Source organism: Palaemon carinicauda, chromosome 35 (assembly GCF_036898095.1).
Source record: "Palaemon carinicauda isolate YSFRI2023 chromosome 35, ASM3689809v2, whole genome shotgun sequence".
NCBI lineage: Eukaryota > Metazoa > Arthropoda > Malacostraca > Decapoda > Palaemonidae > Palaemon > Palaemon carinicauda.
In genome coordinates this window covers 46,810,312-46,819,815 of record NC_090759.1, presented here as the reverse complement: position 1 = coordinate 46,819,815, position 9,504 = coordinate 46,810,312, and the positions used below count along the sequence as shown (strand labels likewise).

Here is a 9,504-nt window from a genome sequence, read left to right as displayed (position 1 = left end):
GAATCATAGCCATTCAAAGTCCAAAGGCCTTTAATCAAAGGTCTGAGCCACGTGAGTACCGTAGTGTACTTTTGAATTTTATTTTTCTCTGTTATCTTAGTCATTATTTACGTTATTATTCATTAATTTTGTTTATTCTCATGCGCCTGGCAACACTACAACAGCGGTGTGCCTTGTTTGCAGCGTGCATCTACCCTGCGGCAGCCGGCAACTTCGTCAGGCCAACAGTGAACCGAGTTAGTAAAAATCGAAGTATCACCGTGAAAGGAATTTTATATTTTCTGTTAAATAACGTTTTTCGAGTTTTCATAACGCACAGTTAGATTCATATATCGTTGTGATATAACTGAAGTGTCTTCAACTGACTTGTCACTCCATAATATAGTCACAGTTCGACGTAATAAGTCAATAATTGCGTTGTAAAGGCAGTGAATGTCGAGTTTGTTTCCAGAATTGAATTGGATGCAAAACGATTTAATGCGAATATAAAATTTAAATGTGAAAATTGTAAACACATTACCGAGAATGTAGGAAAAGAAGAAATACATGTCAGGACTTTTTCCTGGTAAGTGTTAAGACTATTTCAATGTATTTTTCTCTTTTATGATTTATAATTCTGATCAATGAACGACGAATCATGGGTTTATTCAGAAAAAAACTGTGCTACTATAGTGTGATTCCTATCATCAGGATTCTACTATAGAGTGATTCCTACTCTATTTTTCAGGTATGAAGTGATTTCTACCAAAGGAGGATAGATAAAACATACTTCTCGACACTATTTTAATCCATTCTATTCTATAAAACATGCTCAAAAATCCATAAAACGCACATTAGGTTAGGTTACGTAAAATGGTCGTTTTGTTTACAGTTTGTTTAGTTGGTTTGGTAACGCTTAATTGAGGTGCTACTCTTGTAATAGCACCTTGGAAGGGGAATATTACATTATTTGGTTGTTTGCTTGGTAGGAATCACCTCTTAAACATAGAACTTTACCTATACACCTGATTTTGTTTCACGTATTTTTCTTCACTTCTATCTGTGAAGATTAACTTATTGTAGATCAATTTAAAAAGTATAAATACAGTATGTTGAAAAAAAAAAGGAAAATGTCAGTATTTTGGAATAATTTAGAATTTTCTCAAGGAACAATGAATCGTGGGAAATCAGTAAAATAAAATTTATCTTTAAAGCAGTTTTTCTTACTTTAAACGGTAAAAACTTCATTGTTTGCAAGTCAATTTAAAAAAAAAAGTTAGGAAGTTAATTACAAAGATTTTTGATCAATTGAAAAGATATTGTACAAAATTAGTCTGGGAAAAAAATTGAAAATGTATTCATGTAAAAGATTTTTGTTTGTTTTATAGAAAAGATGGCAGGGAAATAAATAACCACCGTTGTAGTAAGTTGAATTGCAATAAATTTAGAAATATGGACGAGATGGCTGTGAAAGTTTAATCTCTTTGTTTCTTCAATAACATTAAGATTAGATATCAGATCGCTTTAAAATTTCATCGAAAGACATTCTTACACACGCATTTACTATATATATATATATATATATATATATATATATATATATATATATATATATATATATATATATATATATATGTATATATATATGTACATATATATATATATATATATATATATATATATATATATATATATTATTAAATACTAAGCTACAACCCTTAGTTGGAAAAGCAGGATGCTATAAGCCTAGGGGCCCCACCAGGGAAAATAGCCCAGTGAGGGAAGGAAGCCAGGATAAATAAAATATCTTAAGAACTGTAAGAACATTAACATAAATATTTCCTACATAAACAATAAAAACTTTAATAAAACAAGAGTAAGAGAAACCAGATAGAACAGAGTGCCCGAGTGTACCCTCAAGCAAGAGAACTCTAACCCGAGACAACTTTAACCCAAGACAGTGGAAGACCATGGTACAGAGGCTATGGCACTATCCAAGATTAGAGAACACTGGTTTGATTTTGGAGTGTCCTTCTCCTAGAAGAGCTGCTTCCATAGCTAAAGTCTCTTCTACCCTTACCAAGAGGAAAGTAAAGCCACTGCACAATTACAGTGCAGTAGTTAACCCCTTGAAAGAATTGTTTGGTAATCCCAGTGTTGTCGGGTGTATGAGGAAAGACGAGAATCTGTAAAGAATATGCCAGACTATTCGGTGTCTGTGTAGGCAAAGGGAAAGAACCGTAACCAGAGAGAAGGATCCAATGTAGTACTGTCTGGCCAGTCAAAGGACCCCAGAAATCTCTAGTGGTAGTATTTCAACGGGTGGCTGGTGCCCTAGCCAACCTACTATATATATATATATATATATATATATATATATATATATATATATATATATATATATATATTTATATATGTATATATTTATATATATATATATATTTATATATATATATATATATATATATATATATATATATATATATATATTATATATATATATATATATATATATATATATATATATATATATATATATATATATATATATATATATATATATATATTTATATTGCATTTATGCCATATGGGAATTTTATTGAAATCATCGATAATTCGATGGTTGGCGTTTAGATTCTTTCCTTTTTGGTAAAGCTCCAACTATTCTCAAGGGAATAACAGGGGACATTATCAATCATTGAGCTAGACATATCTCCAGATTGTCCTGCAAGAAGCTGGATTTCTTTATTTTTCAAAGTATTCGATCAGCGTTGGTGGATGCGAATGTTCAGAAGGATTTCTCCAGAATACTCCGTCAATCGTTGTTAGTTTCCGTTGCACACTTCTATTTTGGGCAGCCTAATACATCTTTGATTTAATTGTTTTATCGATGACACAGGTATACATCTCGTATAGATAAGTATATATCTAGTACAGTATGTAGCAAAACTGGTGATACCTTTTTAATTTTTGCTTCAGACAAGTGTTGTTCTTATGTTGCCACTTAAAGATTTAATCTTATATTTCATTTTCTGTATGAGACAACGTTGGTCACTTGTTATGGATATTTTTATGATTGATTAATGTTAATTCGTTAAAAAGGAAAACATTTCATGCTGAAGTGATATTTCCGAAAAAAATTAAATATGTTTTTGTAGCGCGAATCCCGTTGTCAACATGACTCTGCGAGAGTCAGTGAGACTAGTTTTTGAGTTGTCTGTCTGGACAGAAGAATTCAACCTGGGAAAGAGAGTGTCTGGATGGAGAACAGTTTCAGCAGAAGCCTATAGTCTAATGATAACAATTTATGCATTTGAGATATTATTTCAAAGTTATTAGTTTTTTTTTTTTTGTGTGTGTGTGTGCTTAAAAGAAACGTCAGTTAGGAACGTGATTTAAAAACTTGCAATAAATTATTAGAGGTCATAGTTTACACTATAGTCAAAGCTAATTCCATAAAATTCTAGTCTTCCAAAGTTTTTTTTTTTTTTTCAGTTTGGGGAGAAATCGATGAATAAATAGATAGATAAATAATTATGTAAGCGAGGTGGTGAGTTATCTTTGCTATTAGAAATACAATGAATTCTACCTTTCTATTATTTACTGTTACTTTCGAACGGAAAACTATTATCAGGTCGGACATATTCAGCCACATGTGTTATGTGCAGATTTAACAGAAAGACGGTAACAGAGTATCTTAAATAATAATAATAATAATAATAGTAATAATAATAATAATAATAATAATAATAATGGTGGTAATGATGATTATGATTGGAAAGCTTTGGAGTCTAGGCTTATGCTATTGGCTTTATAACTCTTCATCTTCTTTTGTGGCTGTGCAGCAGCGAGTTCTCTTACCTCCTACGATGACTTTTCGGTTTTTCTTCTTTATTGTATCGTTTAGCCATCTATAAACAGTTGTTTCATTGATGTTAAGACAATTGGTTATATCTATTTGTATAGAGAATCTGGTGAAACAAGATTAACTCGTTAGTTATTCTGTAGCTGTTGGATAGCTATAGCCATATTTGACAGATGACTTGCTTGTGAGAGTGCCAACGTGAGAACACTATAGTCAATTCTTTTTAGTGAGACAGATTTGCGCCGACTCGCAGGGGTGCCCTTGTAGCTCGGAAAAAGTTTCCTGCTACCTGATTGATTGGACAAGATCATTCTAACCAATCAGGTAGCAGGAAACTGTTTTCCGAGCTAAAACGGCACAGCTACGAGTCGGTGCAAATGCGCCTCATTAAAAAAAAGTTGAGTATAGTTGATGTCCGGTTAGACCCTGCCCACAACTACATCTCTGATACGTTCGTTACGGTAAAGACATAACTATGGTGGCTAAAAAGTCAGACTCATCAAGAATTTTTTTTTTTTTATCATAATTAGAAATTATTGAGTTAATTTTTCCATAATGACTTAGCTGATATTTTGATGAAAAATATAGCATGCTTAATGAACTGTATTCTTCATTGAGCGAAGTTTCAAAATGCTTTGTCCCGGGAACCTAGTCTTATTAGAAATGTGAAGAATGTGAGAGCTGCCAGTTAGTGACTTTTGCGAACGAGAATCGCTGAACTCTGGTATCATCAGTTTTGCTGTATACTGGACAGTAGTTTTTTCCTCCTGCCGCTAGGGTTAATGTATCCTTTGACTGGCCAGACATTGCTACATAGGATCCATGTCTCTGGTTATGGCTCATTTTTTCTTTGCCTACACATACACCGAATAGTCTGGACTAATCTTTACACATTCTCCTCTGTCCTCATGCACCTGACAACACAGATTACAAAACTATTATTTTTTCACTCAAGGGGCTAACTAGGCTACAGCATATAAATGTTCAGTGGCTACTTGACTCTTGGTAAGGGTACAAGGAGGTCTTTAGCTATGGTAAGCAGCTCTTCTAAGAGAAGGACACTCCAAAATCAACCCATTGTTCTCTAGTCTTCGGTAGTGCCATAGCCTCTGTACCATGGTTTCCGCTTTCTTTGGTTAGAGTTCTCTTGCTGGAGGGTACACTGGGACACGCCATTCTATCAATTTTCTCTTCCTATTGTTGTTTTGAAGCGCTTAATAGTTTATATATGATACATGTATTTTAATATTGTTACTGTTCATAAAATATTTTATTTTGACTGTTCCTTCCTTCTCTGATAATAATAGTAATAATAATAATAATAATAATAATAATAATAATAATAATAATAATAATAATAATAATTATTATTATTATTATTATTATTATTATTATTATTATAATGATTTTGTCGTGATTTACTCAATGGTAGCTATTGAATGGATTTTGAGAAAAGAATGTAAAAAACTTTAGGAAATAATTATATAATTTAGTATAAGGATTTTAAAAGTTATTAAAGTTGTCTTGTCCTCTAATTGTCTGTCAACTAATTGTCTTTCGGCTAATTGACCGGCTACCTATATCACAGTCGCGTAGGCCTAAGATAACTTCCCTTTTTTTATTTATCGCTGAAGGCTATTTTCAAAAGCCCCAAATCTAAGGTACTGATGTTTTGGGGATTTTATTAGAATGTATCTTATTTAAAGTGTAGATTTAACTTTTTTTTTATGGAGAATGTTATTAGTTATAAGTCAAAATATTCTATAGAATGAAACGATGTTACTTGAAATAGTCATTTCGTCATCACAGTTTCTCAAACAGATAAAACAATTGTTTTCATGTTTACAATAATGTAAATCATGGATGAAAGGAGAGGTATTGAATCAATAGCCCAAGATAGAGACGACTGGCGAAATCTAACCGAGGCCCTTTGCGTCAATGGACATAAGAGATGATGATGATTACAATAATGTTAACGCAAGAACTCCATTGAATCCCTCTGCAGATTATTCACAGCATCTTCACTCATTTAGTTATTACATTTTCCTATATTTGGTTTTTGGTAGGTCTTTTGTGTATGCTGTCTGTACATGCATGATCTGTGACGTATTTCCAGAAATGAAATCAGTTAATACACGGCGATATTTATTCGTTATAGCGTGAATGACACAATGCCACAATGATTTTCATTCAACGTCATTACATTGTAAAACGAGTAACTTGTATACCCTTTACAATCAGTGATTTCTTTTTATAGGTTTTATTATAATATACCTTTGCTAACATTATTTCGTTATTGTTATTTCTAATGTACTCATTTGACTTTTTGCTTGACTTTCTTTCAGGAAATATTTAGCACACGAAGGTTCTATTTAGTAAAAATTTGTTAGTCAAGGAAAGAAATATTTGACTTGGTCACTGAGATTATTTTTATAACAAACACTAAGCAATAACTTAGATGTTGCAGCAATAACTTTATCAAACTAGAGAGGCACCCAGTAGAGAGCATGCCTTCGCCATGCCAAGCAGTCATATTTTGCTCTTAATTCGACTGCGTATTTGTACTTCAATATATCTTCCTCAAAACTTTACGCATTTGTCACTGGGTTGAAATTTGGTTCAGTAGTTTTTGTGCAATGTTGTTTACAAAAACACTAAAAATATTTTCCATTTACTCATCATTACGATTATTTTCAAAGTACCTCAGCGTTTTTTGTATTCTGATGTACTTTATCCGAAAAGGTTCTTGCCCAACCTGACCAGGCTACCAAGTTTGGTAAAAAACGGTGAAGTAGTGTTTGAGGAAAATTGCTCACAATCAAACAAACTAACAAACAAACAAACAAACAACGACCGGATAAATACACATCCTTTTCAGTGAAGGTAAAAAGAAAAGTCACATCCAGAATGGAGTTCCTGAGGTAAAACTAACGTTTGTGGACTAAGTTACTTTCGAATGTCAAGAGGAATAAAAGAACGTACAATAGCTTCTGTTTTAACTTTCATCTTTTGATTAACTTCCTGAAACAGACTCAAGTAGCAAATTGGCTGCCAGTCATCTCGAATATTTTCCTTATCCATTACTCAGGACGATGGTCATAAACCTCATTCAGATGTATCGGGTAATTTAAAGCCTTAAGATGACATGAAATTTTATGAGAAGAATTATTGATCTTGGTTTTTTATTGCATTCATGAAAATGTTCTCAATGAAAATCCCTTGTTTATTCCATTTCCAGTGTGTTTTTGATAAGCGTTACTCGTTCATTATTATTTCTCTCAGGAAACCAAGAGTAAAAGGAGAAGAATATACCAACCCTCTGAGAAGAGGAAGGTGGCTATCTCTCAGATGTTCCTTGTTGCATGTATATTGTTGTTGTTTTTTTTTCTTTTAATGTTTGAGAATATTTCATGAGATATTAAGAAGGTTGACATATAAAAGGTGCTTGAAGTGGGCTGGTTTAGAACAAGGATGTTCAGGTACTATTTGAGAGAAAATATTGTTTATTCTTTTTTATTATTTTTCACGCGCTTATGAGTGGCAGGGGGAAAGGGACAGCACAGTGCAGTGTCCTAGTATTATAGCAGATGACAGCAATTTTAGAGAGAAATCGTGGAAAGGATGAAACATTTTGTCGCACATTTCATCACTAGACAATTAACCACTTGTCTTTTCATCACAAAGACATTTCATCATTTGACAGTTAAACACCTCGACAGTTAATCATTGCTCATTTTATTATACGACACTTCATCCGACAATCCCTCTTTTCTAACAATTATACAATTCAGGAAATTCTTCCATTTCCATAAATGTTCTCCAAGTGATACTAGTCAAATCTGGGCAATTGAAAATTCAAGATAGGGACGATTTTTCAGGATGCCCGTCAAATTAGTCGTCCTAAGTTTATGTTTTGTTTAGAAATATTTGTAATTGCCTTATATGCATCATCTAGAAATTGATTCTTATTATTACAAGCTACCTGAAGTAAATTTTTATTTTTCTGTTGTTTATTAGGAAATGGGACATGAATTTCTCAAAATGGCCAAACATTTTCCGTTTTCCATTTCGTAAGCTTTGCTCCACAATGTTCAAACCATGCCACTTGTTCTCCAGCTACTACTGTTCATATATACAGCTGCAGAGAGAGGTGCACTTGCATCTTTCTTTGCAGCCTTTCCTACAGAAACACTTTTTTCAGTTGAGACAGCTCTCTGCAATAGGGTGTTGTGTTGTCCAACATATCTACAACCTTTCTCCTTTCTGTATACACCCCCATTCAGCAGGACTACTCGTGTTTGGATTGGAACTGTTTTCCTAGCCCCAGATGATCCCATCCTGTTGGATGCACGTTTTGTGTGTTCTCTTAATGCTAGCTGCGTTAGTTGAGTGCATTATATGGCCTCTGCTTGCAGATAAAGAGATCTAGTATTGCTTCATCCACACTGGCAATTGCACTTGCATGAGGGCAACGATTTTTTTCCAGTCTTTGGAGGTCAAGATCACAAGTGTTTTTGGATGCTGGCCGAGATTAGTGAAGGTTTCAAAAACATTATTAAATACATTCTTCCCTTTCCTTTGGAAGGCAGGCACAACATGAAAGTATGGGATCCCTTTAGTTTTCTCAAGCCCTATTGCAGAAACTAGCTCATGGATTGGATTTCATTGATTCTGTATTTTCTCAAGACGTATATTCTATAAGAAAGATTGCATAGATATTGTTATGACTATGACGTCCATGTCATTGGCCTTAATGATAATAGACCATCTCCTGCATCAGCAGAGATTGATTTTACCTTTTCAATGGAAGATTTCTGGAAATTCGGTGTCTGCTCACGATGTCAGCCGCTGTAGGTGATATCTTTCATACCAGACATGGCCTTGTATTTAAACCCCTAACTTCGGCTTCAGCGAACATCCACCTATGAAGTACCGACGCATCTTCCTGTCAACCCAATTGCTCCTCCGTCACCTTTGATCTTTGCATTATTTTGCTTGTGTTCTTTATTAAGCGCTAAGACAGAGATATCTGATAGATTTGTGGTGGACAAAGTTCCATTTTTGAAATTCCCTAGCCGCATCTGGATGTTGTTTATCAAGGGACACCATATTTCTGAGATGAATTGGGATCCGTAGTTGATAATTTACATTCTTATTCACAAAAAAAGTAAACCAAGCACGTATTTATAAAGCCCATGATAGTGAAACCTAATTAATGAAAAATCATGTTTACAACCATCCAGATGTCCAAAGAACTCCATTTTTAATAACAAGCTAGAAAATGTATTTCCTTGATTATTGAAATAGGCCCTAACCATATAGCTAATGCGTTTAGCACATATAACTTGGATTTCATTTATTTTCACACCAACTCGTGTCTTATTTATATTTTATTATTCAGATGCTAGATTTCTTTTTATTTATCAAAAGAAATCATAATAACTTTCGATGTAACATTATAAAAGCAGAAAGTTAATTTACAGATGTCATTCAATGTTAAACTCTCGTTAACACACGGAGAGCTGCCGCAGATGTTTCTACGGGAAAATTCTTTTTCTTTTCTTTCAATAAACGTATATTGAATTAACAACGACCATTCGCTGAGGAAATACCTTCTGTGATTCTACAGTTATTCACTAACATTTATTATTAGATAAAGA

The 9,504-nt window shown here is 33.4% G+C and overlaps 1 protein-coding gene across 1 annotated transcript in view; it reads left to right on the top strand.

Annotated features, from left to right (window-relative positions):
- The first annotated feature begins 326 nt into the window (after nt 1-326).
- The window catches only part of LOC137627428 (lachesin-like), an 813,447-nt gene continuing 804,269 nt past the window's right edge, over nt 327-9,504 (top strand). The window contains exon 1 of the mRNA XM_068358515.1: nt 327-565. The gene's annotated coding sequence lies outside the window, so the exon portion shown is untranslated. The remainder of the gene's footprint in view (nt 566-9,504) is intronic.